This window comes from Telmatherina bonti (genome assembly GCF_933228915.1).
Source record: "Telmatherina bonti genome assembly, chromosome: 11".
NCBI classification, from domain to species: Eukaryota; Metazoa; Chordata; class Actinopteri; order Atheriniformes; family Telmatherinidae; genus Telmatherina; species Telmatherina bonti.
This window is the reverse complement of record NC_136629.1, coordinates 26,432,526-26,454,592: the sequence shown is the minus strand read 5'-3', so window position 1 is coordinate 26,454,592 and position 22,067 is coordinate 26,432,526. Positions and strand designations below refer to the sequence as shown.

Sequence of the window (22,067 nt, the reverse complement as noted above, 5' to 3'; positions counted from 1 at the left end):
AACTGTGCTGGCAGCAATGACTGGACTTAATTCCCTGCCAGAAATCAGACACAGATCACACAGCCTCAGTTAAACCCTAATGAAACTCGTGAATGATAACACGTTGATCTGACACTTTCATAACTTCGGCATGATCGCTGAAGCAAATTTAACTGTCAAATTTAAAATGTTGTATAATTTAACTGTCACTGATTTTTTTTTAACCACCTCATAAGCATGCGTAGATAAATCCATAAGGCCGTGTGGCTCTGGGGATCAAGACTAGTGACTATTTCAACATTTTGATAGCTCATTGTCATTTCCAACACAGCTACATCATTTAATCTGTAACCTGTTTCTGATCTGAATATCACCATGGCTTCTTCTCTGCCTCCTAACATCGTCATAACAACTTACCCCATATTTCAAACTATTCAAAAGCAACTAAAATATTTAGGTTTAGTTCATTCATAGTTTGTTAACTTTCCCATTTGATTATATGCTAATGAGTCCAAGTTTAAACATGGGGTTGGTGATATGGGCTCTCAATAGACAACAGATATGCAGACTTGACTGGAAAAAACACAAACTGATTCTTTTTCCATTCTTTTAGGTCAGTTCTAACCTAAATATAAAGGATTTAAACAACATCTACTAAAACTACATTTTGGGTTTTTTCTTTTTCTTCTTTTGTGCACCTGGAAAGTGTGAAGGACTTGCCAGTGCAGGCAGAAACAAACAAATTGCCCCCTCCACACACATATACATTTAAAAAAAAAAAAAAAAAAAAAGTGGAACTTTTCTGTAAATCTCAGCAAGTTAAACAAAAACATGAAAGAGGCAGCTAAACATATAAGGTATCTTGCCGTAAGTATTCAGAAGGGAGGTAGACAATGTCCTCCTTAATGCCTAATTCATTAAGATATAAGTGTAGTCATCGTTACTATTTTAAACTCAAACGCTAGAGTCCTGTATTCATGTGTTACTTCTTCGAGTGTTCATTTCAGAAAAGCTTGCAGGAACACCAACTTTGGGTGCTACTTATTTAGGGGAATTCAGACTTTGTGACATGACGATGACTAGTCCCACATCTTTTTCTAATTAGTTTGCTGCAAATTCCAAAGAGTTTTGCTTTCATTATTATGCCTTTAAGATTGCAGTAGGGAGGAACAGGTAAAGTAGGACCTAACGCCATAAGAGTCTCAGAGATAAAGACAAATGCCTCACTGCTTTCAGTTTTTAAAACCAGTAAATGAACATGTTATTCACTGGGGAAAATCTACCCAAATGTCCTGACATTTTTCCTGCATTTTCAGATACATTTTCTGGATATTTTCTGTCACTGACAGTGAAAAATTCAGCCAGAAGTGGTGGTTTTAAGAGCTGATTGACAGTTGATTAACCCATGAGGGTGTTTTTTTTGTTGTTTTTCTTCCGTGCATAAATATGAGCTTTAAGATCATGCCACAAACAGGCAGAGCAGTACTAAAACACAAAGTGGAAAACAAAGAGCTGGCTGGTGCATGTGTGTGATATATAAACACTGCAACAGCTGAAAGAAACCAAATGAATTACTCAGACCAAGCCTGTACACATCCCCAAAAGTATGCCATGTTACAAAAAAAAAAAAAAAAAAAAATCCACCCTAGAAAAGGACTGCAGTAACTGAGCCTTGCTCTAAGCTGTGGATAAGAGGGAGGGGGCTGCATGAAAGATAGATCATATTAAAAGAATGGGTGAATGTACTCAGGAAATCTGTCCTTTATCGTTCCTTTACTTTGTAAGAAGATTGACCGTCGCTCTTTTTTCCTTTAATGCTCCTAATGATTGGAACGACCTACCAGCATCTTTAAGGACAACAACATCCTATAGCTACTTTAGAACCTCACTTTACATACACCTAAAACACCCGGTCTGTGTCTGTAATTTCCCTTATGTTCAAGATCTAATTGTTTATAATGTTTATTCCTTATGTTCTAATATGGAGAGGAGCAAGTTGGGTGGGTTGTGTGAACTGAATCAATTTATATCATGAACGTCTTGTAGGCGTTAGTCTTCAGTGTACTGTTTGTAACGTGTTGTCTCACAATTTATTTGTTATTTTATGTGTGTAATATTGTTATTGTTATGTTTGTGATCTGTGTTGTGTTGGTCCTCCTCGCAAACGAGATGTCACATCTCAAGGGGTTTTCCATAAATAAATGTACTGACATGTACCTATAGTACAATGGTGCTGAAGGGTTTGTGCATAGAAAATAAAAAAGGAAACATGAAGCAGGCTTGCTTTTTATGTGGTATTGACCATTACATAAGCAGAAACAAACATTGCCAGGAGCGGATTACATCAGCTTTGCCTGCAAGTACCTTGCCCGAAGGCCAGGCTGAAATTTTCATAATTGGGTATTGTTCTGACCGTTTGGTTAACCCTCAGAGCTGTTGTGTTGTTTACATTTGTCATCCAACTAAAAGGCTATTATGATTAATTTTGAATAATTTAGAGTTTTAATTCATTCTAATGGGTTTCAAGAGAATCAAAATCAATGTTATATTAAAGAAATCTTTTCCCATTACAGAGAAAATGAGTACTCAAACAACACATTCTTGCATGGGAGAGGAATGTTTGTCCAATTTTAACCTGAAAGGATAAAAACACGATCAATGCATACTCAAGCTGAAACACAATATGAGGACAATAAACTGTTTACTTCTGTGTATCTGTGATGCCACAACACGGGAAGGGAAGGTAAACAGAGTGTGGATACTACAAGCAGGATGAGTACTGAGATTTAAGTGGAAGAGCAGAATTTAAAATCTGGAGAGCAAATAGAGGTAGAAAAATGCAAACACAATTTTATGCATTTCTTAGAAAGGAACTGAAATTGTTTGACAGTCACTCACTTTCAAGATATGCACCACACACACACACACACACACACACACACACACACACACACACACACACACACACACACACACACACACACACACACACACACACACACACAGAGTATGCAGCTTTTCTAATCCAGCTTTAACAGTAAAAGCTGTTAAAGCTGTAAAAGGGAAGCAGAATAGACCAAACCAGGGCTATGACTGCCTCAGATCTTTTTTTCCCCCCCTATTTGTAGGTGGAACATGTCCACATTATGGCAACATTGAATCTCAATGCTATGAATTAAATGTATGCCATCAAAGACAACTTAATGCTGAGTTCTTATTATGTGTTCAGTAACCAAGCGGTTTGCACCAATGCATACAGGTACACAAGCAACCCTGAAACGGCAGGCAGAGATTCACATTTACATTTTGGGAATTGAGCCAAAACTGATATCCAGATTGAGTTATAGAGAGCAGGTGCAGCTTCTATGTGTCAACCATATGACACTGGGATATGGAGCAAGGTTTTCATGCGGTCTTGATAAAAAAATAGTGTTAATTGTTTAAAAGCCAAGATGCCACTTAACCAAAATAAAAAAAGGGAGGGGAAAAAAAACATCAAATTATGGGGTTTAATTTCTAATACACACTCACTTCAGCATTAAGGTCTGGGTGCGCCTCTTCTCTCCCGATGTGGAGAGTTGCCTGAGTTAAGTGGACGCCTGCTGTTCATTTTAATGAGATGCTGCCAAAAGTGAAAGAGCACATGGATGTGAAAAAAGACTACAGAGCTTAAGTAGTGAAAGTCAGTGTGTGAAAATAGAAGACTACATTTATTGGAATTTAAACAGAAACAAATTTTGGGAATTTTGTGTCAAAAATGAAACCTGAACAGCTAAAGTATTATTAGATTACAGCAGTGAAAATGAAAAAGGGAGGTGTGGTCCTGCTTAAAGCTAAGGCAGGGGATCATGAAAACAAGATTTGAACAAGCTACAATTTGAGAATACACAGTTCAAAAGTTCAAACCATTTTCTTCAGGCTTCCTCCTGAAGCCGTGCCTCCAGAGTGTGAGTCGTATTTTATTGCACAATGTTAACTAATGTAGCTAGCCAAGCTCTGGCTCTCGCTTTGTTGCCTTTACAAGTGCTGCAGGTCTCAGAGCACACAATTCACGCAGAGGGGTTTAGGCACAGACTGCATAGAAAAGATGGAGGGCGTCTTCTGAAAAGCTGAATTTAAGCTCAATGGGAGGTTCCCATCATCACCATCTTGGCAGCATAACATGTCATCACTACGGGAAAATACCAAAATGAGCAAAGAGGTAGATGTAAGAGGGGGGTTTTAGTGTAGGGACTAAGGATTGACCATCTATCTAACTCTGAGCTGCGTATAGCTAAGAGCAAACCAGGCTAACCCAGATCTAACCGTAGCTAACTGGTTAACGAAGGTAGACAGTCTAAAGCTAACGCCCACCGTTAGCATGCTAAAATCCATGCTACGCTCTGTCATCCTCTTGCTGGACATTGGACACCTTCGCCAAAGCGAATAAGTTCTATTATAATATTATATAAATAAAAAATACATACATCACCCTCCTCACAGTTGTCATGGAGGTAAACTTGCCCTATTTAACCTGAAATGGTTTAATGAACTAGGCTATAAACATGTTTACTTGCACTGTAAAGTTGGACTTTTTAACATGGCAGTTTATGGGGATCGACTCCCTTTTGCAGCCAGCTTCTAGCGGCTGAGGGTGGGAACTTAAGTTTTTGTCACTTCCACATCGACTTCACATTTCTTATCTATAAAGGCCTTAATGCATAAGCTTCCTCAAAAAAACTCAACTCTGTCAAATGTCAGTCTCCAGTTATCACATGTTTGCACTGAGCACAGTCAACTGGTTTTAGACCCCACATTCACTGAAAATGTGTGCGGAAAAAACTGCATGAAGAGGAAAACATTTAACATTTTTTTTACAAAAATATCATTTACTTGCATTTGCAAGTATTTTTGCTGACTAAATGTTTATTCTTGAACATTTATCTCACAGATCACAACAAAATCCGTTTCTGTTTATGATTTTGATTGCATTGCAACAATTTCAAGAGTTGCTTATTGAATTTTAACACAGATTTTCTTCCTTGTTTTGTTTTCATAGCAGAATCCCTTCAGTCTCAGTCTAAAAGGAGATGCTCATGAATAACAGATGACATGACAACACACACAACAGCCACATATACAGAATAATAAACTAGGAAAAAGTCTAAGAGATGAGAAAACCCTTTAGTTTGATGCTTATGATTATTGGCAAACAGATAACACACAACTTCTCAGTAGACTTTGCAGTTGTTTCTTTTCCTTGCAATACAACTTTATTTAGAATGCACTTTAAAAACTAAGTCGACCAAAGTGCCACGATGTGCAGATTTAAAACTAAATAGAATGAACATCATAAGAAGGCATTAAAATATAAAATACTAGAAGAGTAAAATAATTAAATCAGATTTAAAATGTCAACTTGTCATTATGGACATAAAGCCAGCATAAACAGATGGGTCTAGATTTCAAAGCAGATACAGAGCAGGCCTGTCTAATGTATAAAGGCAGATCATTCTAGTTTTCCAAATTTTTTCCTCTTCTGACAGAAGCTAAACAGGTGGCTTAGTCATGGCAAGTTTCCACATGTTCTTGTCCAACTTCTTGTATCACATGGTGTTCATGACTAAAAGTTTTCTCTTGAGAAATGTTCAAACATTGCTGAAGAATAATGACGCACTACTTTCCAGTCATCAGCATCAATAAGCAGAGTTCCACTAAAAATTACACAATACTGGCAGCTGGGCTGGTGAGCAGAACATGAGGCAGTCATTTCTCAAAAAAGCTGAAGTTGGGTATCTATTTATTTAATCCAGTATCTATTTATTGCGTATCTAGATGTTGTAGGCATATACTGAGCTACTACTCGCTGATATTCTGCGAAGTGGCTTTCTTATGCAGCAATGTTCAGGGAGAACGAGTCCACTTCATTGTCTGAATGAGGAAATGAAAAACAAAGAATCTGCATGAGAAACTGAAAGCATTTTCATTCTAACCACTGCCTTGACATTACCAGTAAACACATGCCTCCAACCGCTGAGTGTGTGTTTCTCTATTCACAGACCACCACCCCATTGAAGCTGCTCTTCAGGCCTGGTAAAATAACCCAGCTCTGTGTGGAGGGGTTTCACACCAGCAGGCAGCTACAGCCAACCATGCTGCTCCATGAACCAGCAGATGTGCAAGTATGCATGCATCTTCGCATGCTGAGAGTAAAGAAACCAGACACTGAGAGACAGCTTGAGAGGCTGCTCGTTTGGCTGCTGGTCAAGCCAGCAAGAAGTAGCCAAATGACAGCAGAGCATTTGGAGAGCTGGCCTCCAGCAATCAGTTATAGCACAGTTAATAATAAAAAAATAAATAAATAAAAAACAAACTGTGCAATTTGACAGACTGTTCTAGAAACTAACACAGTTTACAACGAAAAATTTTTTCCACTAAATTTTTTCTTGTAAAAGGGCCTTTTCTCTGTTACAAAACAGGTTTAGGACATCTTCATCGCCTGGAGGTTCAAAAGCTGACTGTGTGTGTGATGTTTCTATAATTCTGGCTGAGAACAATCTCCTTTCATAAACTCAATGCCAAATAATCTTCCTGATTCAATAAAAGGAGTACACGGCATGCCCTCAAAGGATATCTTAAAAAAAAACAAAAAAAAAAAACATCTTTGAACCCTGTAGTATATGGATTATCCAACTTAGTTCATGTTTACATTGCAAGGGTGGCTAAAACTAAACCTTTCTTCCCCATATCTGACCCATATCTGTGGGTCACATATAAAACAAATAAAACACTTGTTTTATTTGCCCATTTTCTCATAGCTGGGTGTCATCTTAGGGGGGGGGGGGGGGGGGGGGGAGGCATCTTTACACCTCAGGGGCTTATGTTTGTGACCATAAGGTGTTTCAGCTACTGACATCATTTGCTCCTCATTTTAATTCATCTTCACAGAGCAATCAGATGAAAAACATGGAAAGAAAGGAGGTCATGCTGCTCTGACAAGGCAACCTAGCATCTTCCAACTAGCATCCAATGTCTTATAACTGGAGTTAATTCAACTATTATTCTTAAAAATAACCAACCTTTGAATTTATGCTGACAAATTCAAAGTCTGTGTCAAGCTAAAATGCTGTGCAAGTTCAACCAGCAAAAATCTACTTAAAAGGTCAGAAAGGCTCTAGCTTAGCAGCCATGATCACCACATTTGCCCGGGTAAGCCGCCACATACACCAGGCGATGTCATGTCAGCTTACAACCAGACACCTGACAGAAAAGATGTGAAAATCCCTCGCACAAAAGCACAGGTGACGCTGAAGGTTGTGGGAAAAAAAGCAGGCCTCTCATCGTACTGAATATAAGATTTAAATGTTACCACAAAGGTCACAGCAAATTAAACAGCTACAGAGAGAAATCCACCTTTTTTCAGCTTAATTCACTTTTGAAAAAATAAGCAATAATCAAACCTGCTGCATTATACCATGTTAAAGAAACCAATTTATTAAAACAATTGGGGTGTCTGTTATCTAAATCACCATTAATAACAAGTGCAACACACTCAGGATTGAATTAAACACTGATCAAAGAAATGTGGGTTCTGCTGAAAAGCAGAGCAGGGATTTAAGATTTATTTTTGTCACCCTATCTGGAGAATGTCTCATTCAGCTTAGATATTTTATAAGAAGATTTAAAACATGAATATGCTTAAATAAAAATTACAAGCAGCAAAGCTGCCTCTGGTTATGCACAACACCAGCAGCAACAGTAAACAGATGAAAAGTCATTACTAATAAAACGCATTTGCTGTTCATAATGAAATGCCATTTGGGCCTTATTCTGTCGTTACTGTTCCCCCGTTGGTCGGTGCTGCATTATATCTGTTCTGTTTACAAAACTATCAACTGAATTATACAGTCAGTGTTGGACTGATAATGTTTCAGAGGAAAAAGAAACTAAAAATTCCACAAGTTGCAGGACTTCCATTAAAATGCAGCCAGATGGAAACATCTCTTTTCTGGCCACAACTTCACTGAAACTTGCTGCTGTTGCTGAGCTCAGTTTTTTCTCCATTTTGTCCAAACAAAAAAAACTCGACATGCCAATTTGTCATCCTTACTGCTGCATAATCTTAGTAAGACTGATATTGGCAAAAAGTTCTCTTCTGGAGGTAACATATAATCAGTTTATCATATCAAACACAGTTTTCTCACAACAAGGTCGGCTTTAGTTTCCATATATTTCTGTAACCCATTAAAGTCTAATGTGTGTAATTATGGTAATTTGTATTTAATGTTTAAGACACAAACTATAAAATTGTTTTATATCATTTTATGAAATATGAAAATATACATTTTTTGTTGACAATTTTCATTTTTACCATAAAATAAAAAGCTGAAATAAGCTAATACAAATTGCTGTGGAATAGAGCTAGGATCAAAGAGGCTGGCATATATGTGGATGTTACTTTATCATGCATCAATTACTTAAATATATCCACAGGTCAGTCACATTCACATGGCAGTCGACATAACTTTTGGCAGTTGCCCCAATATACAAACATTGTTCAACTTCAGCAATGAAGCAGCGTGACAACAGAACGTTAAACATTGTGAAACAGCAACATGCTCCTCATCTTTAGACAACACGTATGACATAACATGATTTTCTAAGGTGTTTGCATATAACATGACAGAACCTGGATGGTAAAATTTATATTTTGTGAAAACTGGGAAGAATTGTAAACTTGGCGAGCCAATACCTCCACCACTACTTCCATGGAAGTGTTTATCATATGGCCAATGTCAGCATTGTGATGTAAGCAGCAGGATATTTTCCGCCAACATACAGTATGAATCTAGGAACACGAGTGTGAAAATGTCAGTATCCTCTGTTTTTTTTTTTTTTTTTAAGCATTTCCTGAACAAATGCAGTGTTTTAAGAGTAATGCAAATTGATGATTGCTTGGCTTCCCAATAATTATTTAAAAAGGACATGTTGATTACAGGGTAATCACAAGTAGGATGCATTTCATTTTGAGCATGCTGAAAACAGACATTATATATGAATTAAGATATCCAGATATTTAACAGAAACATTCCTGATTTATATAACAAGAATAGAAATATAGGTTGATATAATGATATCTGTATAATGACACTATGTCTTAGTCATCCAACCATGTGGCCACACTTCAGATAAACCATAAACAGAAGTTATAACCCTGATTCCAATTCAACTGGGACATTGTGTAAAACACAAGCAAAAACAGAACGAAATTATATGTATATCTTTTTGAAGCTATATCCAGTTGGATACACTGCAAACAAGCAGCTACAAGTGCAAATTAAAAAACTTTACCACACAAAGCAAAGGCAAAATCTCACCAACACCCAGAAACACCTGCTGGCTTCTCTGGTTCTAAGCTCATTAAAAACAAGCAGATGCAAAGTGGAAAAGTGTGCTGTAGTCTGACCAGCCCATATTTCAAACGGTTTTTGGAAATCAAAGATTTTGTGTCCTCTGGGCCAAAGAAGAAAAGGACCATATGGATTGTTATCAGTGCGGAGCCCAAAATCCAGTATCAGTGATGGCATGTTAGTGCCCATGGCATGGGTAACTTGCACATCTATCACATCTATGGAAGCTCCATTAATGCTGAAAGGTACAAACAGGTTTTAGAACAACATATGCTGCTATTCAAGCCGTGTCTTTGCCAGGGACATCCCTGATTATTTCACTAAAACAAAGCCAAGACACATTCTGCATGTGGTAAAACAACGTGGCTTTGTAGTGAATGACTGCAGGGACTACACTGACCTCCCTGCAGTCCAGACCTGCCTCCCTATGAGAATGTGGTGCACATTATGAAGCACAAAATACGACAGATCTCAAGACTGTTGAGGAACTGACGTGGTACATGAAGAATGGAAAATAATTCCACCTACAAAGCTTTGATAATTATAGTCCTCAGTTCCCAAATGCTTCTTGACTGATAAAAGGAAAGATGATGTAAGACATTGGTAAACACGCTCATCTCAGGTTTTTCCAATGCGTTGCAGACATCATATTGAAAATAAGTGAATATTTGCAAAAAATGAATAAATACAATAAAGTTTATCTATTAGAACTATAAAATGTCTTGTTTTTACAATATATTCAATTGAATACAGGTTAAAAAGAATGTGCAAATAACTGTACTCTGTTTTTATTTATGTCCCAACAGAAAACTGCATGTTCTTAATGAAGGATGTAGAACACAATATGCATTTCAACACCTATTCACTCACACACTCATTCATTCACCAACTGATCATACTGCAGAGACGGTCAGACATGCAGTGAATTATGATGAAAACTGAACTCATATTGAGGTCAGATGGAAAAAGCACACCGATGTCACACAGGAATGGAAATTTATTATTTTGTAGGACTAAAAGAAACTGCACATTTTTATATTTCACCACTACCCCAGTCAACTTCCAGCCAATTCTGACCAGACAGCAAAAGAAAAAAATCTATAGATCTACATGCGACATCTGTAAAAAAAAGAAAGAAAAAAAAAAAAAAAACTTTACATAATCAACCTCATTTCTGCTTTCTTTGCACATGCTTAAATGAAACAAGCTCTCTCTGTCTTACAGTTTTGTTTTAAAATTGGTTCCTGACCCTAAGGACAGGAACTGAATCATTTGATATCAAAAGATGAGAAACCTTAAGATCTTTATATTCTTGATAATAACATTTATTCAAACTGAAGACTGTTTGAGGCCATTTGAAAAGCGTTTGTCAAACTGTCACACTGCAAATTTAAGAGAGCGTTAGACCTTCACCACATTTTGAGGTTCTTCCAGAAACCTTCTAAACACGCATCTGTAAGTATTCGCATACAGCCGAAGCAAGGTGTGCTGTAGCCACTACTAAACTTTAACATACTGATTTACACAATAAATTGAAGAACTGATGCTGAACAAACTTACAATTATTTATTCCTAAATTTTCAGATAGAAATGATGCACACAGTTGCACAGTAGAGCAGCAGCCCATCTTGCTGTGCAAACTGTTTTAAGACCAGACAACAGTCTAGTCTGGTTGCAGGAATCAGGTCCACATTGGTACAGTGATGCTCTGTTGTGGCTACGGAAATACCCTGCTCTTAGTCAGGCCCTACTACCTGTGTACCCACTGACGAATCCGCAATATCTTACAATTAGACCAATCAAAAGCCCTGAGAGTGTAAATGCTGACTAAGCAAAAACATTGGCCACAATTTTATGCACAGTAATTTTACGACTATGACCTTGTTATAGAAGACTATATTAGGATTGTGGTTGCATCTCTCCCCATCCCCAAAAGATTCTTTCTTCTTATGCTGCAATAATCCTGTTTCTACATAGCCTGAAAAGGCCCAGATCTCGCTGTCTGTCTGTCTGTGTGTGTGTGTGTGTGTGTGTGTGTGTGTGTGTGTGTGTGTGTGTGTGTGTGTGTGTGTGTGTGTGTGTGTGTGTGTGTGTGTGTGTGTCTCGTAAAATGCTGTGAACAATAGCAATACAAATAACATCAGTACAATGCTGTCAAAACTAGGATCCACTAACTCTTTATTGGAATACTGCCGACTATGAACAAGACAATTTTCAGGTTGTTTATCTGAGAATGGTACAACATTATTTTTCAGACAATTATTTAAATCATATCAATATTGCTCTTCTTGTAGACACAAAGGAGATGCATGAAACAGCAGCAAAGGTTTAAAAAGACGTTGCTGTGGGGAAAAAGGGAAAGCTGGCTTCCTACCCTGAGCATGTCATGTGCAAGATCACAAGTTCTAGGATTTTACTAGCACTGATGATAGCTGTTGAAAACTTTATATCGCCAAATTTTATTAAATTAAAGCTCCTAATAATGTTATTTTGACTACATACACTGACTTAAAGCCAAGCAGCTCCAAGCTTCTGCAGTCCAGGTGTCAAACCAAGCAAATAAGCATGACAAACATGTTTGGCAGACCTGCATTATACAGGGAGAAAAAATCTCACAGGTTTATGCATTCAGACAAATGTTTCTGGGTCTGGTAACACAAACATTGTGTGTAACTGAAGCCTCATTTTGGTTCAGTGCCATTAAAAGACAGAAACCTTGGGAGACAATGAAAGCCCTAATGACATCATCAACCAAAGTCCTCTACCTGCAGCAGCCAGCCGACAGTTCATTCAGCTGAGCCAGCGCCTCTCCTCGGCTGATGTATGGCAGCTCAACATTCCCCTGCTTTCATCACATACGTTATCATTTTATTGCACGCACACACACAACCACACATACAAACATGCTGAAATCAAACTGAAAAAAAAGCTACTCAACCTCAGAAAAAAAAAGAAGAAAAAAAATCTATATAAAACATTGACTTTAATGGCTTTCTCCACATTTCTTAACTACTTCCACCGGCATTACTGCAAGGTTTAATTCACAACCCATATGACATCATCCATCGGAGGAAGTCATTAGGCCAAATCAATACTCTTATTCCCTACACAGCTGCAACCAAACAGTAGTAAGGCAAACCAGGATGTTCAAGAGCGATGCCACCTTTATCAGGTTATTACATTACAGCCCAACAAGGCAAACAGAGGACATGGGCTGATTATTACAGTCACGGAGCAGAAAAGCGACATGGCTTTAAAAAAGCCAGTTTCCAAAGACCTTGCAGTATGATTTAAACTGCTATATGGTAGAAATATGCCTAATTTACCATTAATTAGTTCAGCAGAGGATCAATTTAAAAAACAAAAAAAGTAACACTTGTAAAACACGGTGTCTAACAATGAGAGTTAATCACCGACACCATCGTCACTTCCTAACAATAACTGGAGTCCAGGAAAATCCCACATCCTGACAAACATGCACAAACACATTCTTCTGCAAAAGGGAAAGTCAAGAACATGGAGTTTTGTTGGCTGGATCCATTTCCTGCCTTCTAGCTGAATGTAATCGTGATTATTTTACAGACGAATCACGAGTGTGAGGAGACTGAGGGGAAGCAGGAAAACTCAGAAAGGCAGTGTGAGGCCGCAGGTGTCAGTGTTAATAACATGGGCTTAAATACAGCAAAACCAAAGGAACTTGCTGTTGACTGGTTTTACTGTATACATCCACAATATGTGGAAGGGCTACTCAGAAAATTATCATATCCTCAGTTCGAGCAAAGTCAAGATAGAGGAAATAAAGGCAAAAAGGAAGTGTCCGTCCACTGTACCAGAACTGTGTTGTTAAAGAGCTTCAAATAAAAAAGCTTTTTTCTTTAAAAAAAAATCTCCAAAAAAAGCTGCAAGATTACAACAAGTCGAACAAGCTTCCATTTCTAATGGACAAAATATGACATCTGGTAGAAAAGACAGCCATGGAGGATCCTATTGTATTCTTGAAGATTGTTGCAGAGGGGAAAAAAATGCACTTAACTGCACAATTTGATGCAGAAACTACAAAAAAAAAAAAAAAAAAAAAAAAAAAAAATATATATATATATATATATATATATATATATATATATATATATATATATATATATATATATATAATATTACATATAATATTACATTTGCTGACAAATAGCTGAAAAAAAAACTCTCGCAAATTTAAGTGTTTTTCCTCCTTTAAAAAATAATATATATACACACACATATATATATATATATATATATATATATATATATATAATATGCATTTATATATTTGAATCATGACAGAGGTGCACAATGTCACCTGTCAGATTCATTATCTGTCCCTTACTGTAAAATACAGTGGGCGCCACATTCAACACTCACAACCAGTTGTTTCGAGCAATGACAGCACAGAAGGCAACCATCAGCCTTCAGATATTTCTGATTAGGTTCTTTTTGCCCTTCAATTACTTCCTCTAAACTTGGAAGACAGAAAGTATGAGTTCATTTGCCAGCTTCATGGTGACACAGTCCATTAAGACTGTAGCTTCCTCCCTCGGAGTTTTTAAGAGCTTTACAGACACAGTCTCCCTCTTCCTCCTGCTTGGAATCATAATTACAGCTGTACATTCTCATTTCTCCCTGCAGTTGGTTGTGTCTAGATGGTCAATAACTTCAGTCTGATAACAGTTTAAGATTCTCTGAAACAGATAAGATTTCACATCACAAAAGAATATTGATTGACATGGACAAAATCTATTCCCTACACTACAGATCAGGCCAAGAAGAGACAGGAAGCAGTGAGGGGGTAGATGGTCAATATAATGTGGACAAATGAACAACATTTTATGCAGAAATGAAGCGCAGAAAGTGTTCTATCAAACTTTTGGAGAATTCAATAAGAACCAAATTGCCTTGGAGCAAGAAAAGTCTACTTCTAACAGAGAAAGAGAAAACAGCCTTAAACTATTAATATCCCGGCAGTAAATCAACTAACAACACTGAACTGCACACTTATCAAGCTCAAAGTAGCTCATGAATAAAATTTATTTTCTTTGCACAGAAAAAGCCATCACTATTGTTCAAATAATCACCCGTGTCAAAATCTTAGTGTTCTTGAGAAGAAGAAAAAGAACCAATTTACATTTTACAATTAAGTATTTTGAGGCAGGATTACAGAAGAAATTAGTCTATTGTCATCTGACGTTTAATCACAAACACTGCAAATATCAATGGAATAATGAGCCTTCTGACACTCTGTATTTCCCAAACACCGGCAAAGACATGATCAAAACTTAGTGATGTAACGCCCATACACAAAAACACCCAGACATGCGCAGTCAGTCTTTCGCATGCCCCAATGCCACAGCTTGACATGAAATCATGCATGAAGACACGCTTCGCATCTTAAAAATCTGTTTGACAAGAAGCCAAAACTTCTTGTTTATCTCAAGATAAAAGGTTTGAGATCCGAGCAACAAAGCAAAAACCATGCAGGGATCCACAAAAGGAAGTGAGAACAGTCCACTTCAGAAGCAAGTTGCTTCATCTTTAGAGGATTTTTAAAACAAACTGCAACACAAAAACATAAACTGCGCGCGGTAAGCACCAAACTGAGCACAGCTGGTCCTGCAGCCGGCAACAGGACTGAATGTAATATTTGAGCCATTTAACAAATAACTTCTTGTGGGTTCATCCTAAAAAACTTATTAAACTAAGACTTTTTTGCAGCGAGAACAATACATCTAGCATAATGTTGTTGCCATTGACGTTAAACAGCAGATAAAGCGGAATCGATATCTTATTGTTTTCGACATGGAAACAGCGCAGCTATGCAGGGCACTCCTCTGGCTTTATTGTGATTCATAATAAGGCAACACCCGGCATGCCTGTATGCCTTTCAGACCTACAATAACTAGGAAAACCCATTTGGGACAACTCACGCTTCTGACAGCAAATTTAAATTATTTTCAACACTGGCCCAAACAGCGACCCTTTCATAAACTGACATTAAATATATACATTTAAAAATAAAAAACATACAATGGCAGTAAGATTAGTGTAGAATCGTGAACATGTCATTACAGTCCCACAATAGATCGTGTCGAAACGCAACATTTCCACGACAGTGTCCCATCTCATTCCGATGCAAAGTGGCACAGCGTCATGACGGATAAACTAACAAAAGGCTTGCTTACAGTCTTTTCTCGGTCAAAATTACGCCTTCTGTTGGGTTACAAACATATCCTGAACGGACAAAGAGATGCAGTCGTTAACAGCAGGCATGTGAGGAGACTAACGCGTTTTGTTGCTGCAGAGCGCGCGCACACATTAAACTGTGTTCATTTCTACCTTGATGACAGCAGGCTGAGGGACCGAGTGTTGGGGTTCTCCTTAACGAGCTATAAAGAAAACAAATGAAATGTCACACTATCAAATCCCAGTGCAGCCCAGACACACGTCCGCCAGTCCGACCCCCAGCTGTCTCCGGTTGGGTTAATAAAGCGCAGTGGAGACAGAAGCCTCAGTGTGGACGGACACACAAACAACCTGCGACGGACGTAATGTGGCTTCGTTTGCCCGATGACAAAAGAGAAAAAGACTCACCACTGCTTCTGGTATGAAATGACGACGATTTGTTTATTTCATTGTCTTCTCCGAGCAGCTGTGTGTGTGATGCGTCACCCACTTCCGTGTACGGATGGAGTGGAAGAGAGAAAAAAAACGCAAGAAGCAGGCTGTGATGAATTTAAAGGACAGGCGGCGCACTCGGGCGCACCGGGGTATGTGCACGTTGTGAAGCTCATGGTGATGAAGAAGACGGGGAATTTAAGACGATGGGAATGATGATAAAGAGCTTAGTGTAGCCTGTTTTGCTAAATTCAGCTTTTAAGTGGTGTATTGTGGCACTGCGGGGTAAAAGAGAGAGCATTTTGTCTAGCTCAATCATTTCAAAAAATTATTTTTCTTTAAACAAACAGTGAAGAGTTACTTTCCAGAGCAGCACTTTGTTTTGTGCTGGAGATGCTTTTGGTTGGACAATCTTTTTAGTTTTCAAGGTCCAGCTATTATGAATACGGGAATTCGTTTATTGCTGCCTTTTGTGGAAGATTAATACTGAAAGTTAAGGTTGTCTCAGCTTCAAAGGACCAACTTGACACGTGAAAAAAGAAAAACCATTAGCAACTTCAGTCAAGAATGTAGCCTGGTTCCCTTTCAGGCTCACGTTCACATTGGCAACCAGCTCCATAGCAACTGTTGATGATGTTAACATTTGGTTTGTTTTAAGTTCAAAGCAGAAACAACATAATCGGTATCACTGATGGCATGTAAGGCCTCTAAGCCAAGCACATGCTGACAATGGTCAGTATGTCTCACCGTTCTGCCACTGCAGGAAACTGACAATGAAAAACATCGATGATAATTTCAGGCTTGGTCGATAAACTGGTCTTGGAAACTTTCTGCCGTTGACCTTGTGACCTTCAATCTGGGCAAATTAATACCTATGTTGCCTCTACTGGTCACTTTGACATTCTGAAATAATTACAGCATTTGAAGCTATGAGGAAAGCTTACAAAGAGCGACCTGAGATTAAAAATTAAATAGATTGAAATAGCCACTTTAGAGAAAACCCAACATAAAAAATAAATAATAATCATATATATATATATATATGATTATTATTTATTATATATATATATTTTTATGTTTATTTTATATATATATATATATATATATATATATATATATATATATATATATATATATATATATATATACTACTCACAAAAAGTTAGGGATATTCAGCTTTTGGGTGAAATTTCACAACAAGCCTGAAATGCATTCAAACCTGTACAGGTGAACTTAATGTGATCTTCTCTAAGCTTTTAAATGCACATGTCCAACTGTTAAATGTTTCAATAAATTTTGCACAAGTTGCTGTTCTCTAACAAGGAGCTTAACGGCAAAAATTACGGCAGGTGTGTGATCCTTGAATTGACCAGTAAATGTCCTGGTTCAATTAGAGCTGGTGTTTAAACAGTTGTCCTCATCATGCTGTTCACATTTTGACATCATGAGACCAAGACGACACCTAACAATGGAACAACAGTCCCTTGCCATTGCGATGCTTCAAACAGGACGTTCTCAGACAGAAGTGGCCACTGAGCTTGGAGTGTCACAGAGTGTCATCAGCAGGTTGCAACAGAGATATGGAGAGACTGGAAGAGTCACAGAAAGGCCTAGAAGTGGACGTCCTTTGGCCACATCCCGTGCTGATGACCGCTACATTGTGAACACTGCCCTGAGAAACCGGATGACGAATGCCACTCAACTCCAGGCACGTTTAAGAGAGGTGAGAGGCACCCAAGTGTCACGTCAGACCATTCAAAACCGTTTCCATCAGCGTGGTCTGCGTGCTAGACGACCTGCACGGGTACCTGACCACACCACCAGGCACAGGCATCATCGTCTTGCATGGGCCAGGGAGCATTTACGCTGGACGAGGAACCAGTGGGCCTCAGTGCTGTTCTCTGATGAAAGTCGATTCACACTGAGCAGAAATGATGGCCGGCAACGATGTTGGAGACGTCAGGGAGAACGCTATGCATCAGCCACTGTTGTCACCAGGCGAGCTTTTGGTGGTGGCGGTGTTACAGTGTGGGCAGGGGTGTCCACTTGGTACAGAACTGCCCTACACTTTGTGAATGGTACAGTGACAAGCCCATACTACCTGAATAACATCATTAATCCAGTGATTGTGCCCCTACATGAACAACACAGGCCTAATTTCATCTTCATGGACGACAATGCTCCTGCTCATTGAGGCCGCATCATCAGGGAACGGCTGTTGGAGACTGGTGTACCTCAAATGGAATGGCCTGCACTCTCTCCAGACCTGAATACCATTGAAAACCTGTGGGATCAGCTGAGCCGTCGTGTAGAGGCTCGAGACCCTGCACCCCAGAACCTCAATGACCTGAGGGCTGCCCTTCAAGAAGAGTGGGATGCCATGCCTCAGCAGGCAATAAGTTGCCTTGTGAACAGCATGAGACGTCGTTGTCAAGCTGTAATTGATGCTCAAGGGCACATGACGAGATATTGAGACGTTCAAATTTTTTGTTGTGGTGTAACTACCATTGTTGTTACCTTTTGTGTTGAATGAATTTTTTGAGATGAGGAAATCAGTAGTGCATCCTTCTACTTAAATGTCTTACTTTTATGATATTATATCACTGTAGCATGAACATGTCGCATTTTCCATAAATTTCACCTGAAAGCCAAATATCCCTAACTTTTTGTGAGTAGTGTATATATATGTGTATATATGTGTATATATGTGTGTGTGTGTGTGTGTGTGTGTAATAAATAAATAAAAAATACAAAGAAAACCCACAAAATTGACCAAAACATGGCATTTAAAGAGCCTAGCATTTCCAAAAGTAATTTTTCAGAGTACACAGAATTAAAAACACAAAAAACAGCTAAGAGGGCATGATATTTAGAAAAACGATTTTGAAAAATGACAATTTTCAGAGCGCATCAAATAATAATAAAAAAATAAAAAAAAGAACCATCTCAGAAAGTACAACTTTTTCAGAAAACTACTTGAAATGGCAACTTTTCAGAGATCTCTGTGTATTTAGAAAAACAACACTTGAAAGAATGTAATGTTAAAACTGTCATGGTCTCTGGCACACATTAACGAAAACACCACAACTTAGAGAGGTCGTCAGTGCTTCGAAAGACACAAACATTTTCAAAGAATAGGGGAAATTTTAAAAGAGAGATCAAAGGTTTAAACTCAAAAAGCAGATTGTAAGACCACTGGACAAAAGCAGTGATGACAGAAGTAAAAATGAGGTGAAGCAGACAGGAAGAGTAGCAGGATGAGCAGGTTCAGTTCAGGGAGAACAGAGTTATAGAAAAATGGCATTTCATTAGACACATTCAGAAACACTTTTAAAAGCAATCAAGAACCTTTCAGCAGACACAGAGATGACTTAATTAGAAAAACTGAACATAACATGACACGTGAAGGCTGGTGGTGGCTTTCTGAACTGTCACTGTTCACCAGCCTTTTTTTTTTATTTTTTAATAATGTCTTCTCACTAACAGAAAACGTGATTCAGTCACAGCCTCTTATATTTCACATTATCATTCCATGTATGCAATATATCATAGTAAACCCTTGCTTCTGTGTTACTCTCATGACAAATATTGCATTTAAAAAAAATCAGTTAAAATAGTTGACATGACTGCAAGTGCAGATCATGACCTGGAGTTGTTTGTCGATCAGACATTAAACATTTAAACTAACATTTTATTTGTCATGATTATTTGACATTTTTCATTGTGAAATAAGATGTAGAGTTGTTTCTGGCTTATGCTGAACGTAGATATAGAAATAAACAGACATTTCCAATGTGGCAGACTGTTTTAACGCTTAATTGTTCCAGATCATGAATGGCCTACAGTGTATTGTGTAATTATTCTAACTCCAGTGAATCAAGTCCTCAAGTCCTGTAATTCAACACCAAGAGAGCCCCTTACTCAGTGTGCTCTGCTGGGAGAGGCTCACTTATCCTCTGTTGACTCAAAGCCTCGGCTCTATCTCTGTGAAACCTGTCATTGTGTTTGGGCTTATTACTGATGCACAGTCCGCCACGCTGTCCTTGGAGGCTGGACAACAGAGCCTCTGTGCTCTGTCTGGACAAAATGGGCACCTCAGACGTGAGTCTACCAAATTGTCATGCATGTGTGTCTGTGTCAGAAAGATACAGCAGGCTGTCGCGCTGTGTGGCTTGGATGGATAAGGTTTGTGGGTTAAATTTTAAAGTGGCAAGCAAGTAAAGCACAGCAGTACCCTTGATACGAAGAGCCTTTTTCCGCATTGGCAAAGCTTTAGATTCTGCTGTATACAACAAGAGGAAAACCCACAGAAAAGACATGTACTTTCTCCATACAGATTTTTTTTTTTTTTTGCTTAACTGATACCCAACCATAACCAAACATGCCAACAGATCTCTGGAATTTTTCTTAAACAGATTACAACAGGGTGTGTGTTTAGCTGGGAGGAACAGATTGCACAAGAGCAGGAGGCTGACAAGTCCCATAATATCAACAGGCCTTACTAGAGACCACAAAGACACAGGTGGAGAGTAAATGCATAAAGAAGTAGTGAGCCAACAGGTAAGTGGAGATGAGTTTAGCCCAGGAGGTCAGGCAAGAACTGAGATCAGAAAAGATAGTGGTAACACAAAGAAATCATAGATACCTACTGAATTTCTTGTTTTGTTTTCTGCTTTCTTACTTGGTAAATTGAAGTTGTCAGACTGGCTTGGCTCGTCCCTTGTTTTGATTCTCCAAACCTTCTGCATATTTGTCATGACTCAGCAGTGCTCACCTGTTTACTTCATGCAGGTTCACAAACGTTTACAGGGTAACAAATAAAAACCTGTTTATGTGGGGAAAAATGAAACTTAGTCATATTAGATTGTCCAAAATTTCTGCTTTACATAATGCAATCGGTGTGTTTTGCTGTTTTTAACTTTAGGCAACCAGTCCTAATTCTGCAAACACACAAACTAAGCTTTCAAAACCTCGATAGTTAAACAATCCCAATTAAACCTCTGCATGTGTTTTTTTTTTTTTTTTTTTTTTGTTCTGAGTAACAACACACCCAGCCTCACTGAGAAACATCTCTTCTTTTAAAGGGCATATCAAGTAAAAGAACAAAACCACAGTTTTCATTCTGTGCAAAATATAGACTTGCAGAGCTACAAAAAGCAGGCTGCGAAATGCTGAAACAGAAAACTGACATTTGGGTGGTGCGTTTGCATGCAACACAAAAACTGAAAACCAACTGAAATACTCAGATCAAGCCTGTACATAACACTGTGATGGAAATAATAATAAAAAAAAACTTCAAAAAGAATATTTGAGATGTTTGGGCAAATGGAACGGGTATGCCAGCATGTTCACAGCGATTCTTCTTATTTGTTGATTAACAGTTAGGACAAAGTAAATATTCAGCTGAACCCACTAGAGGTGAAAACTGATCTGAGAGGAATGAAATACCTCTAGTGGCTCATCTTTTGCCTCTGGCAGATTGGATGTCACTACAGTTTTTATACACAGATACAGACTCCTGCTGCTGCACTGGACAGTTTAAAATAAATTCTGATTTGCTTAAAAAATGCATTAGCTGCTTTGAGCTCCATTTGCCATGTTGAGTTGCATTTATCTGCCAAATATAAAGTGTCTCAGGAGTATCTGATGCACAGCCAAATTACAGTGGATTGCAGCCAGCCAGCACAAAGGAAAGTGGGGACAAAAAGACAGATATGTGACTCAGGTCAAGGTCTGTTCATGAACACGCCAGCATCCAGAGTGAAAGTGGAGTGAATAATGAGTGGACTAGCAGAGATACTAAATTTAAACTCCACTCTCAAAGACTTTGACATGGACTGCATCCCGTAACAGAACTCATCCTGATTATATAACAATTGTATATTTTTAAAATGTGAGAAGTAGCAGAGAGCTTCTTCTTCTCTGGTTTTACCCACACCATTCTTGAAGTCATCGAGCAACATTTCCAGAAAATATAAACTAAAATAAAAATTATTAGCTGGAAATGTAAGTTCAGATAAACAACAATTCTAACACATATGACAGACGTACATG

The 22,067-nt window shown here is 38.3% G+C and overlaps 1 protein-coding gene across 1 annotated transcript in view; it reads right to left on the bottom strand.

The window, feature by feature from the left end:
* Positions 1–16,060, bottom strand: part of marchf8 (membrane-associated ring finger (C3HC4) 8) — a gene marked incomplete at its 3' end in the record, with an annotated part of 79,077 nt that extends 63,017 nt beyond the window's left edge. The window contains exon 1 of the mRNA XM_079248554.1: positions 15,990–16,060. The remainder of the gene's footprint in view (positions 1–15,989) is intronic.
* Between the last annotated feature and the right edge of the window lie 6,007 nt (positions 16,061–22,067).